A 13,940-nucleotide genomic window follows, 5' to 3' on the forward strand; every position below is an offset into this window, starting at 1 on the left:
TTTTTATTTCTAAAAGCAGCACACAATTGGGTATAAAAACAAAGAAAACGAAAATTCCAGCCATCAGCATCGTAAAATCATCGTTGTCGTTTTTGCATTCATAATGAAAATTTGCTTTTGCTACAAGCAGCTGCCGCCAACATCGACGCTTCTGTTGGCATTGGCTGGCGCTTTAGATAGCTACTGCTGTGCGCATGCGCAACTGTGGCGCTGCTACTGAGCCAACAGAAAACACACATATTCAAGTGCGCTTTTAGCTGCTCTAGGTTTTTTTATTTTTAAAGGTATTCATTCAGGTACTTTATTTTACTGCTTACATACCTTAGCTTTTGTCTGTTCTTTTTAATTTGGTTAAATAGTGGTTTGGTTAACTTGATTGGTGTTTATATAAACAAGTTTATATATGCATATCTATGTATGTGCATGTTTGTAAGAACGCTCGTGTTAAAGGTAAAATGTTTATAATAAAAAAAAAAAAAAAATAAATAAATGTAAGGCGCGATAACCCCCGAAGAGATTTAAGGCCGAGCTTCTCTTCCAATTTTCGTCGAGCCCCTACAAATTGGCGGGACGGGACCTACTTGTTTTACGCCGACTCCGAACGGCAAGACAGATGATTTTTCACTAAGAGCTTTTCATGGCAGAAATACACGCGGAGTGCTTGCCAAACACTGCCGAGGGGCGACCTCGCTTATACAAATTTTCATCTAATTGAAAAAATCTGTTTCTATAATTTTGATGTTTCTTTTTCCCAGGGCGTGAACCCAGGATCTTCGGTGTGGTAGGCGGAGCACGCTACCATCACACCCCGGCGGTCGCCAATAACACAATAAACTGTCTTGCTCATTAATTCCATATATAAATATTTAAAATTCTGCAATAATCAGTGGTGATATTTATTTTTTTTTTCGATCATATGTTTTGTCTTTTAAAATGCTGAGCCTTTGTAATGTGATTTTTATATTCTAGACCTTTAGCTTTAAGAAACTGCTGAGATATTGTAAGGCTGAATGTCATTTCATTGTACTGAACAATATGTAATTTTACACTGCGAATAAATTTAAGATGATTTCAGTCTTTGAAGTTAAGGGGCGAATTATGTATAACGCAGAGTCATTTTTTCTCGTGCGAACCGAAATTCCTATCATATAAGAGCGTTCATTCACTTCAGTCAGTGACTGTAAACCCCAGCGGGTTAGGGGGCTTAGAATATACCTGCGGCAGGTATGTCTGTCGTAAGAGGCGACTAAAATACCAAATTGATTCAAGGGATGGTGTAGCGCAACCCTTTCAAGGTGTTGCCAGAGCAAATGTACATAGCTTCTCCAACCCAATCGTCAACCTCACCTACCCTTGGTGAATCCTGTTACTTTAACAGACGAGGCTCTGGCGACCCCAAGTTCCTCATGAATCTAGGGGGTGGAAGGACGTTATGGCCTTGAGGTTTCATGTGGTCATACTAAATTGTTTCCGAGATAGTCGGGCTGGTGCCTTAATGGTGCTTGTTACCGGAACGCACCGGATATGCATCCGGCGAAGGACTATCAACATCTATAAAACTCCCCAAGGCCTTCGGGTAGTGTCCTTATCGCTACAACAACACCAACAACAGTAAACCTGAATGCCTTTATGAAGTTTTTGATATTATATTGTGGCGAGTTTTAACATCACTAAGCTGTTGTTAAGTGGATGCACGGCAGTGGCATTAAAGCAAGCTACATAAACTCATTAATCATCATTTACACACATATATATATTCTATAGAAGGCGACGAAGAGATTACTCATGCATACATATGTAGTCATCAGCAGAAGTAGTTACTCACCCATACACACGCATATGGCTATAAGAGAAACATAAACTACAAATGGTATACATGTATATAGCTAATAACCAAGCAAGGGATACAATTGTTCTGAAATACAGTTTCGCGAAATGACTAGACCTCAGGAGAATGATGAATGAGAGAACTGAGAGTATAAAAGCAGCGCAAGCTGAGGAATCAGTAATAAGTTTTGATTTAAACACGCTATTAGTTGTGACTTATTAATGGGGAAGTACTACTCCCAAAGCAGTCTAATAAAGACCATTTTGCAATACAGAATACTGGAGTTATTTATTCGACAGTTCAGCGATACGAACGTTAGCAGAAGGTTGCAAATAAGCGGAATTTCCCAAAATTCGTTAGAATAGAAAAAGGTACTTATGACCACGTACTAGAGACATACGATGCCGCTGCTGTCGAAATCTTGCATTTTTCTAACGCCGCCGCAGAATGTCAAAAATATCGGCGTGGCGGGGGAGGCGTTAATAAAATAAATTTAAATGCTATATTGCATAATTTGTTCAAAAAATTAATAAAGAAGAATGAATTAAAATAAAATGGTCCAAGTGGGAACATGTTTCCAAATGCTCCTCAAGTTATCCAAAAAAGGCGCCGATTTTTTCAAAATCTGTATATCCCGATTCAATAAAAGAATAAGCAAAATTAAAAATAATAAATGTAGGGCGCGATGACCTGCGCAGAGATTTTAGGCCAAGCTTCACTTCCATTTTGCGTCGTGCTACTTTTTAATTTTTCCTACAAAATGGCGGGACGGGACCTACTTGTGTTATGATGACTCCGAACGGCATTTACAAGGCAGTTAGCTTTCACTGAGAGCTTCTCATAACAGAAATACACCCGCAGTACTTGCCGAACACTGCCGAGGGGCGACGCCGCTTAGAAAATCTTTGTTCTAATTGAAAAACCTGTTTCTAAAATTTTGAAGTTGCGTTACCCGGGGCGTGAAACCAGGGTCTTCGGTGTGGTAGGCGGAGCACCGCACCATCACAAATTGGTGATGCAAAGTTCTTTGGTAGGTTCCAGGGGTTTAAATACTCCTTTGAAATGATTCTCACCTTATACTTAAGTTAAAGATATATGTATGTATGAGTAGGATTTGGAAAATCACTTGGAATTATATTTAAATCTCTGTTGTTTATTTGTGAAACTATAAAATAGCCTCTGAAATGTTAAGTTAGACTTTCACACTTCATCATTCAACACTCAAGTCTCCCGGTTAGACATTTCTTAAAGTTGGCGGCCCTATTTTCAACTAGTCGCTTGGAGTGAATCACATTGATTATAGCCTATCAACCCAGTTTAAATATCACACTTTACGATTCCTTTTAGAAATGTGAATACGTAGACACATATATTTACCAGGTGAGGCTTTGTCCTTCTCAAGAAGACTTAAAGTGTTAAAGCAAAAGCTTTCCCAAGACAGTCGAAATGTCAAATGACCGGGTGCGCTACTACCCTAACGTAGTGGACAGTCGAACTAGTAGGAAAAGTGAAGCTACGCGGTTATTCATAATGTACTCCTATATCATAAGGCCGGACAAGAACAGTTTGGGGTGAGCAATTAACCTTAACATCTTTCAACTTAAAATCGGTCGACTTTCATTTTAAAATACCGTTTTTATTTAACGAAGCTTATTGAAATGTTTCGAACACAAACGTCTGCTATTTTGGCCTACATTTTAAAGATTTAATCTAGGGCCCTTGTAATTTTAAATTAAAAATTAAAATTAAGTCACTCAATGACTTAGACAGCTTATGATTTCGAAGACGGCATCCTTTAATTAACCTTTCAAGGCGTTTCTCTGGTGTACATCCGTCAGAAAGTTTTCGGAGCTACACCTAGAGCTTCTAAGAAAGTGCCGTCGACGTAGTTGTCTTATAGCCTATTTGCTGGCATATGGTGTGAGGGCCAGAAGGCGTGGTAGAGACTGTTTATCGGTATTGCTACTGTTCCCACGTCGAAAATTGTAGCTCTTAAAAACAGCCGAAAAAACTGGAGGTGCCCTTTGGCGCAATCAGCAGTAGGTCAGCATCGATACTAATCGTTAAAACTGTGCCACAGGAATCATGAGTATTAATAGGCCATTAATAGCGGCCGTATGTCGCCTTTGTACGTGAACAGCAAGGAACCAGAAATGATTTTAAAAATCGTGTCGACGACGAGTATTAGGAGTTAGCCTAGAACTTCTCTTTCGGTGATGCTACGGTTGCACGAGACATACAGAATTTCTATTTTTCCCGGCAGACGAAGCATTACCAGTCCCTAGGACTGGGTTTAGGTTGGAAGCCTCCCTGGTGTAAGCGAATGAAGGACAGTCCATCCGCTAGGAGCTACTCCTGAAAATTTTTGAACGGTCCGCGAGATTTCGAGGCAAAAACCGCGGATCTTCCCGAAATGGCCAAAACGTCAATTTCCTTAAATACATATTAGTAAAACACTTCCTAAATATTATTTTTTTAAATAGAAAAATTAAGTTTTTTCGTTTTTATCGGCTTATAATCGATGGCAAATTGTTATCGTCGAGCTATTGATTTGTTATCGCCGAGTTGTCGGATTTCTTTTGATTTTTTATCGGCTTGTTATCGATGTGCTACAGATTGGTTTTATATTGAAGTTTTATCGGTATATGTTTGATAAAAAACTTATGAGTCGTCGATATAACGCAGACAACAAATTGGTAAAACTCCGATCGGAAATAGATAACTTTTCGATATCAACTCGATGACTTTTTGATTGCAAATCGATACATTTCGATAATAAATCGTACAAATAGCTCGCCGATAACAAATTTGTAACATTCTGATATCTTTTGTATAACATGTCGATACATTTTCGATAACAAATAAATAACCTTTTGATAGCATATTGATCCATGGCTTTTCCATAATAAATAATTAACTCGTTGATATAAAATAGGAAACTTATTGATACCCTTTTTATCGATAGCACATTTAAAACACTTCGATTCCTGCTCGCTAACTCGATACACTTTTAACGAACCGATAACTCGACGATAAAAAACTGATAACTTACATATATCAAACTTTGATAACAAATTAACAACACGCCGTTCGGTTTCGGATCTAATAGTTCCCCTCCTCTCCTTTCCCTTTCTTTTTCTTTTATTTTCTTTCTTTTCATTTCCTTTCCTTTCTTTTTCTTCCCTTTCATTTCCTTTCCTTCCATTTCATTTACTCTGCACCTTCTATGCTACTCAGTCGGCCATACAAACGCCGCAGCTTGAAGTTAACTGCTTGATCTCCTGCTATTTAGCCGTACCATAAATCACAAGTTAATGTTGTCACAGATAAGGGTTCCTGGGACAAGAGCTATAATTATGTCTGTGGTTGCGAATGAGACGTCGTAGTTGCTGTCACATCTGGTAAAACACGGCGCTTTATTAGGAGATGTCACTATGATTTTCTCTGACTTTTCAGTCGCTGTGATAAAATACTCGAATTTGATTGCACAACTATCGATAGTGCTACTATCTATAGTTTTAAAAAACTATTTGTCGTCTTCGAAAGCCCCCATATAAGTTTTGCATCGATGGTCCATGTTCTGCTTTAATTAAAAAGAGGGGCGTTGTGGAATTGCTGACAAGTCTCTGTAGATCAATACAGCCGCTTCCTTTCACGAGGAGAAAGACTGCTGAACACTTTCGCCTGCGCAAAGGTAATATATGGAGTAGTTAGCCAATAAGAATTTGATAAGGGTAAACAGTCCTTACGTACATAGTTTATAAACCAATTCTTTTCCAGTGTATTTCAAACCCATTGCCTATGTCGTACTATAAATTCCACAACAGCTGCAGCGCACCTGAAATAAGCGAGAGCTTAAAGAATGTCTGGCATGTTGACAATGTTGGAAACGGGTTGCAACCACAAAAAATGGAATTAACGACAATTGTAACAATTCCATCAAGAAAAAAAAAGAAACTATAAAAACAAACAACTGCAGCGTTGACCGCAACAACAGCGCAACCGCAGCATGGAAATTCGAAAAGACAAAAAAAAATCCGTTCGTACAATGATATATGAACACACACATACATGCACACAAAAAATGTCGTCAATATATGTATATTTATTAATTTGTTGTTGTGAAGTCAGTTGAAGTCATTCTGGGCACTGTCGACAGCCACTGTCGATGGAACAGCAAAAGGTGAGCAACAAATTGCGCTGCTGTAAGACATAAACTGTATTTTTAAAAATTCATACAATAATACAATACGCACCCTGTAGGAAAAATCTGACTTACTAGCCTTAAATTCAAGAGGTTTGTTAGCGCAACCCCTCCAAGGGATTGCCAGCACAATTTATAGCTTCTCCAAACCAAATGTTAACCTCACCTACCCGTGGCGAATCCTGCATTTGAATTATATGTATATAACCCACTTCAAATATTATTGACCTAGGTAAAATAGGCTCAAAGTGGTAACTAATAAGAGAAAAAAATTCTACAATGGGAACAATAATCATAGAATAATTTCCAAAGAGTCCCGATATAATCCTGCTAAAAATACCAAGATGGTCCGAAAATATTTTCAAAATATCTTAATGGTATCTAAACAGTCGCAAAATGATTCGGAGACAGTTCTGATATGGTCCCAAAGTGAGTAATTCTAGACAGTAATCATGTAATCAATCCGAAATTATCCTTAAACTATCCTCAATGCCGTTCTGTAGTAAGTTATACTTAGAATAATTTCGGAACTATTGCAAAATAGTCTAAAACTATTCAAAAATAGTCTCTAAAAAGTCGCAAACCAACCCCTGAACTACTTTAGAACCTAACCCGCAATATTCCCAGTTATCCTTAAAAGAGTTCCAAAATGATCCCGAAGTAGTTTCAAAATAATTTTTAAAACAATCCCGAAATAGTTCCAAAATGGATTTATAGTCTGGAAATAATACATTCCCAGAATAATCTAGAACACAATTCCGAAACGCTACCGGACTATGGACCTGATCATGGTTCTGCTATCAGTCTGAAAAACCTCCGAAACACTCCCGAAATTAAAACGAAATGGCCGGGAAATAATTTCGATATGATTCCGCAGTTATTTGAATCCGCGAAATAAATACGAAACTTTTTTCGAAGTAATCCAGAAATAGACACGAAAAGATCCCCACAATCACCTGAAATGATTCCTGATTGACCCGAAATAGCGTTGAAAATATACGGAAAGCAAATATAGTCCCGAAATTATCATAAGATAGTCCAGAGATTATCTATAAATGTCCACAAAGTGATCGCGATATAGCCCCGAAAATATTCGAAAAACAATGCCGCAACAATTTCCAATTTATCCCGAAAACAATACGGAGTTGATTCCGGATTGTTTGAACTTATCCCGAAATTTTGAATTTTTTTTTTAAAAGGTGGGCTTTGTCGTCAGACAAATTTAGCATTTTGATATATGCGCCGATTCTTTCTTGGATAACAGAAAGTACATCGTCTTGTCCTCATTTACCGCAAGATTAATTTTTTTGCCTATTACGCGATATTAATCAAACGCATTCCGTGGAAATTGGCGCCGTTTGCGTTTCTTTTTGGTTGAGCAGAGCACACTGAAATTCCATCATGTAGGCATGCGCTCCTCCGACCATATTTTGCATAGGAGTTGATGCATGCTCTTTACCGTCATTGCCTTATTCTTTAGACAGGATATTGTCATTCTCCCTTCGTCATAGTCGGTTGTCGGAACGTGCTTTCTTTGATCAGTGATTATGGTGACCTGTTCGTCTTCTCCCTCGCTAGCTAGCAATGAAGATAAGTATTCCCTGCGCAACTTAGCACACTTTGTATGTCAGTTTCTTGGCCACTATTATCATTTCTGCAGGAATCTGCACCGGTCTTGAAACTTTCCGTCATCCGTCCGGTTTTTGGTAGAGCTTCCGGGCATTATGTCCTTCTGTCAGCATCTCTAGCTCCTCGCTCCTACATGGTTCTGCCTCACATTTTTTCCTTCTAAATAGGCAGGGTGGCTCTTTAGGAAGCGTACCTTTTTCCGAGGCATCATACCAGTTGTTTTTTGCAGCTTGCTGGAGAGTGAAATATGCTCCAACTTCTCGAACACATCGTCAGCTCGAAACTTCCTCTCAGTGAACAGGTGTGAGAGCCGAGTGGAGTAATCATCAGCAGTCTGCTTCGTGAGCAACTTTTTGACGTCAAACTGATTAGAGTGCTCACATCCAGGATACTGGAACTATGCCTGCTCGAATTGTTTTCGTGTCCTTCCTTCGGGAGATAGGCAACAAGTGTGGTTTATCTTTTTATAAGCTTTTATTTAGTTTTTATGATGGAACCTACAAGGGTAATACCAGGCATATTGCCTACCTAATCCAAAGTAGTATTTATTGGCAGGGGTGATTATTCGCCGAGTCTCAGAGCTGGTGTTGCTGTTTGTGTTAATGCTAGTTTCCAAATAAACGAACCCTTTTATTGTTTCCAAATTATGTCTGCCAACAGTGGCGTGGTTACCAAGGCGCTAATGCGCTGACTCTCTGCTAATGACAGCAGATACTTCGTTTTGTCCTCATTCACCATCTTTTCCACTTCTTTTTTTTTAGTTTTGAGTAAGCAGAACCTACGGCACGCGTGTTCATGTCGATATATATGTCTTCAGCATACGCCAGTAATTGATCCAGAGCTGTTAGGTTCTGCAGCTTGTATTATATTCTCCAGCATTAAAATAAAAGCTATTTTGATGTAGTAGTAGGTATTCCGAAATCAGAAGTTTCCCACCAATCAAGAATTCAAGATAATCCCTACAGGGCATGCCACCTCATAATGGGAGACATTACAGCGCCGTCACCAGCCTCACGTAGCAGCGAATGATAGCAAACCAACGCTAACGCTGAGCACTAATTTGTAATGTTCGGCTGCCAATTTTGTTGGTTCAATTTTGTTGACTATTTTTCTTGAAAAAAAAGGAAAAAGAAAACAATCCATCAACTCTAAAACTGCGCTGAAATGTGGTGCTAGTTAGCTGCGTATGTATGCGTGTGCATGCTAGTGCATTTATGACCAATATTCACTTGTTGAATAGTTGGTACAAAGAGACGTTTGCTGTTGTTGTTTGTTAGTCACTTTGTTGTACATAATTGTTGTTCAATCGTACTTAATGTTTGCATTTTTGCTATTGCAGTTATTGACGTTTTAAGATTATAGTTGTTGTTGCTGCTTTTGTCGCCTTTATTATTGTAAATTCTGCATATCAAACCACAACGTAAACCATGCACACCGCAATTGTGTAAAAAGTTGGAGAGAAACTAGAAACTATTTTCTAAAAATAATCGTACTAGGGATCGTCTCTCAGCCACGGATCGTACTGACTCCGCGAGTACTCTCTGGAAAAGACCACATGAAGACAGTGCATCCCCTATTGTATATTTATTGGATACCGCCATGGTATTACAATTATTTCAGGTAAAGGATTATTTTATGATTTATATAGGTAAGGTTCGATGCCTGTACTGTAGCTCCTATTACATACTAGATGCCTAGCTACGTTATGGAAATTAGTTTATTGGGATCTAAATAAGAGTTGAATTTTTCAAATTGAGCTTTATTGGAATCTGAATGTGATTTGGAAGTCAAAAAAGTGTGGATGTTGGCAGTTTTTTACCAGTCCGCTTTGAAACTAGCACTTTAAGATACTAGTTCGATAATCTAGGGCCATCGCCTCGCTTGCTTAATATATTTTTTTTTTTTGCAAGTCGCGATAACCACCGAAGGGATTTTAAGCTGAGTTTCTCTTCCAATTTTCGTCGGGCTCCTTTTTTTCAGCCTACAGCCTCTTCTGGTAGGACCTATATGATGTGAGCCTATTGCCGGATGCCATGTGAAGAGCCTCCCCAGCTCTCGCTCAATGGCCACAATCACCGCTACGTCCTCGGTGATGAAGTTAAACAACCTCAATGAGTTCAGATGTTTTCTTACCATTGCATTAGACGCAGCTCCACCCTGTCTTTAGTTTTCGCATAGCTACCGCTGATTTACGGAGAGCTGAGTCGGAAACCGTTCAACTAAGATCAGCATCACACCAAATGATAGCTGTGCCTCCGAAAGTTAGGAGGTGTTGATCGGTTCACATAGTGTGTTCTGTTTTTTGCATGTAGGACTTCGTGAGCTGCGTGTAAATACTGCCCGCTTGTGCTTTGCCTTTGAAACTTTGATTTGAAATTCAATTCAATTAAATTAAAATAAATTAAATTAAATTAAATTAAATTAATCTAAATTAAATTGAATTTAATTGAATTGAGTTGAATTGAACTGAATTAAATTAAATTAAATTAAATTAAATGCAATCGGTTTGTGTTATCCGTTTATCCAAAATATCCATTTGTTAAAAAATATTATCGATACCTTATCAATATGCTATCAAATTTCTTATCGGCAAGTTATCGATGTTATCAAAAAGTTATCGATTATTTACCGAAAAGTTATCGATATATTATAAGAAAAATAATCAACTTGTTTTAGGAAGTTTGTAAATTTGTTATAAGAGTGTTGCCAATTTTTTATCGGCATGTTATAGAGAAGTTATCGATTTCGTTATCAGAAATGTATAGATTTGTTATCGAAAAGTTATAGATATCTAGTCGGAGTGTTACCAGTTTGTTATCGGTTTGCTATGATGCAGATACCTATACAACTTTAATATAAAATCGATGTCAAATGTGTAACCCTTCTATGACAAGCCGATAAGAAACTAATAAGAAGCCGATGACTCGGAAATAACAAGCCGATTACAATAAGTCCACGATAGTTATTCGTTATCGATAATAAGCCGATTAGAAAACCATAAAGGCTCAAACACAATCGACTTTTGCGTTACCTTTGTGCTGGAGTCACTTTGAAATTATTGTACACAAGTTTCCCTGTAACAATGACAATTGCAGACATCATGAAGAGTGGACTGACAAGGCATGCCTAAATGTGGGCAACGAACATGCAGTGTTGAAAGTCAGAAGTTGACGTAACGCAAATGCCAAAACGACGCAAAACTCGAATTTGTTTCGGCCTTGAGAGTTCTTACCAGTAAAAAGCGGACGAAACTCTTCTCAAATAGCCCAAAATTATTTGTTTCTGATAAGGTTGTCTCTGTTGTGGTTTAACTTCAGCTCCTTGGTGAGCTCTATTTAACTAAAAAACATTCGTTTTCTTTTTTGCTAAACGCTCCAGCTGATGTCAAAACTTACAGAAGCTAAGCTCAGGTAGGGCGTTTTTGAAACAAATTCTGAATAGCGCATTCTTCAACCGTATCCTGGGATAGAGCGATTTTGAAACGGCAGCCGAGATAGGGTGAAACTCCACTCAGCATTTGATACATTCACGTTCGATTCATTCGTTTGTCACTGATCTGTTACTTAGCTCTCGTGTGGGTTCGTAAAAATTTCTTGGCATCTCGCCACACGCAACAGTGGCTTTATAGTGCAAGCTTAAAGAACTAATTACTTAGTTTGTAAATGTCACATGTATATGTAGTACATTTTTTGTGGTTGCTGGAGTAGGTAATTTTTTTTTTTTTTGCCGCTACACCGAAAACTTTTTCTATGCCGTGTTTAGTTTGTTTGTATTTTCATTTCATTACTCATTCAGTTTCGCTGTTGATTTTATGTTGAATTCATAGTTATGTTTACTAGACTGAGTCGATTTATTAACCGATATCGCGCCATCGATTTTTCGATACGATTTGGGCTCAGGAAAAAAAGTTCCACTACGCATACCCAAAAAAATAATTTTTGGGCGTGCGAAATTTAATTTTTTTTTTACTTTTTTCGACTTTGATTTTTAAGGTTTTTTTCATGACCTACTAAAAAAATTTTCATTTGATGTAAAATTTTCATGTATAAAAAAATATTATTTTTTTTTTCAAAAAACTGTTATCGCCAAAGTTTTTAGCGGACATTTTTGGGTCGGACAGGGTATACATTGAACATTTTTTTAGTAGGTCATGAAAAAAACCTTAAAAATCAAAGTCGAAAAAAGTCAAAAAATGAAATTGCGCAGGCTCGAAAATTATTTTTTTGGGCATGCGTAATGGAACTTTTTTTCCTGAGCCCAAATCCTATCGAAACATCGTTGGCGCGATATCGGATAACTTCGTCCATACAAATCGACCCACCCTAATGTTTACCATTGACGCCTCACCGACAGTAGTTAAGTTAGAAAATGGACGTAAAACGCTTTCGCATCGCTCCATTACTGTTTTATTCCATGTCAGCTTGTGCATTTTTTTTCTTACATAAGTTCGTTGGCCACAATTCAAAATTTTATAATTTGCATGCGATTTCGTTTCGCACCCAACTAAGCGCGTCTATTTTCACACAATTGGGCACACAAACATTCAAATGGTTGAATATAACCATGCAGCCAATCAGCCAACTAGTCAAAAAAATACCAGTTTACAAATAGAGCTTCTGAACTGATATCGAAATACCTCGAAAAATACAGCCAGTAGTGCTCGAAGACAGCAATTTTTTCATGTGAACCAAGTACTTACAGCAGGGTTATTCCATAGTGATGGGTGGGACATTTTGACTCGACTTTGACTCAAACTTTTGGTCATTATGCTTTTACTGGTATAGACATCTTTTTAATTTTACCATTTAAAGGTGAATACTCACTTTCTACGAAGCTTATGAAACATAAAATTAAGCTATATGTAATTTACACGAAAATTACCAATTTAATAAGAGTGACGGATGGGACTACGAAATCACCCGCCTATGTAATTTGATGACTTCGCTCCAGTTCAGAAAAACTTCGTCCAGTTTCAGAAAAACTATAAAAGTCTTTTCGAAATTGGCTGTACCGCCTGTTTTAATGAGAAGCTAAGATCCGATTTATACCATAACGTAATTTGTATTGTAACGAATTTTGGGTAATTCCTGAAATTTATACACCTTCTGCTAACGTTCGTATCGCTGAACTGTGGAATAAATAACTCCAATATTCAGAATTGCACTATGGTCTTTATTTAGTCTACTTTGGGAGTAGTACAAATTATACTTCAATATCACGTTCTTCACAAAAGTGTGTTTAAATAAAACTGATTACTGAGTACTCAGCTTGAGCTGCTTTTATACTCTAGGTTTTCTCGTTCATCCATTTCTCCTAAGGTCTAGTAATTTCGCAAAAAGTTGTATCTCATGCTTGGTTACCAGCTATATACATGTATATTTGTAGGTTATGCTTTTTTACTAGCCATATGCATGTGTGAGTAACTACTACGGCTAATGACTAAATGTGTGTGTGTGAAATATCTCTTCGTTGGCTTGTACATAAGTGTCGCTACTTGCTGTGTTTTGTTGTTGCGATTATTTACTAACAGCATAGTGATGTCAACATTCGCCACAGTACATTAAATAAAGAAAAAATAGAAGCTCATTTTAGCTTGTGACGGATGGGACAGGTCGCACTGGAAGCACATAATAAGTGAACAAATTTCAACTGACTGCTTAGCTGTAAACAGTTTTTCATCTTTAATAAAACTAAAAAGTTTAAAATAAAAGGATTCCTGGAGGATTGGTTTATCTGTTTCACTTTTTTCATGCTTTGAGTGTCAATCATTTAATAACAGTTTTTTTTTTTAACTGTGGTGCCTTTTTTGGCGGAAAGGCCCAGCAGGAAATAGAAAAATTTTCAGCGACAATTTTTTTTTTTATCAAATTCGCCAATTAAATTATTATTTACTTTATTTTAGATATTTCAAAAAAAAAAAAAACGTCCATGCATTTTGTAGCCTTAACTATGCAAACCAATCCTAAAAACGTTTTCGAAAATTCGAGAAAATTTTACGAAAATTTAGAATTTTTTATTTGGAGCTCTCTGAAATATTTTGAATATGCAGTTTTGTAGCCGAATCAGTTTTACATAGACTAAAAAAGTACTGTTGTTGTTGTTGTTGTAGCAGTGCTTCGCCCCACCTAACAGACGCGACCGATCACAAACTGTCATCAATATCCTCTAACGGGAGTCCAAGGAAACTTGCTGTTTCAACAGGGGTGGACCATAGGGAAAGGGGTGTTAGAGGCGTTGGTTCCACATTACAATTAAAGAGATGGTTGGTGTTATGTGGGG

This window comes from Eurosta solidaginis, chromosome 4 (assembly GCF_040869045.1).
Source record: "Eurosta solidaginis isolate ZX-2024a chromosome 4, ASM4086904v1, whole genome shotgun sequence".
Taxonomy (NCBI): domain Eukaryota; kingdom Metazoa; phylum Arthropoda; class Insecta; order Diptera; family Tephritidae; genus Eurosta; species Eurosta solidaginis.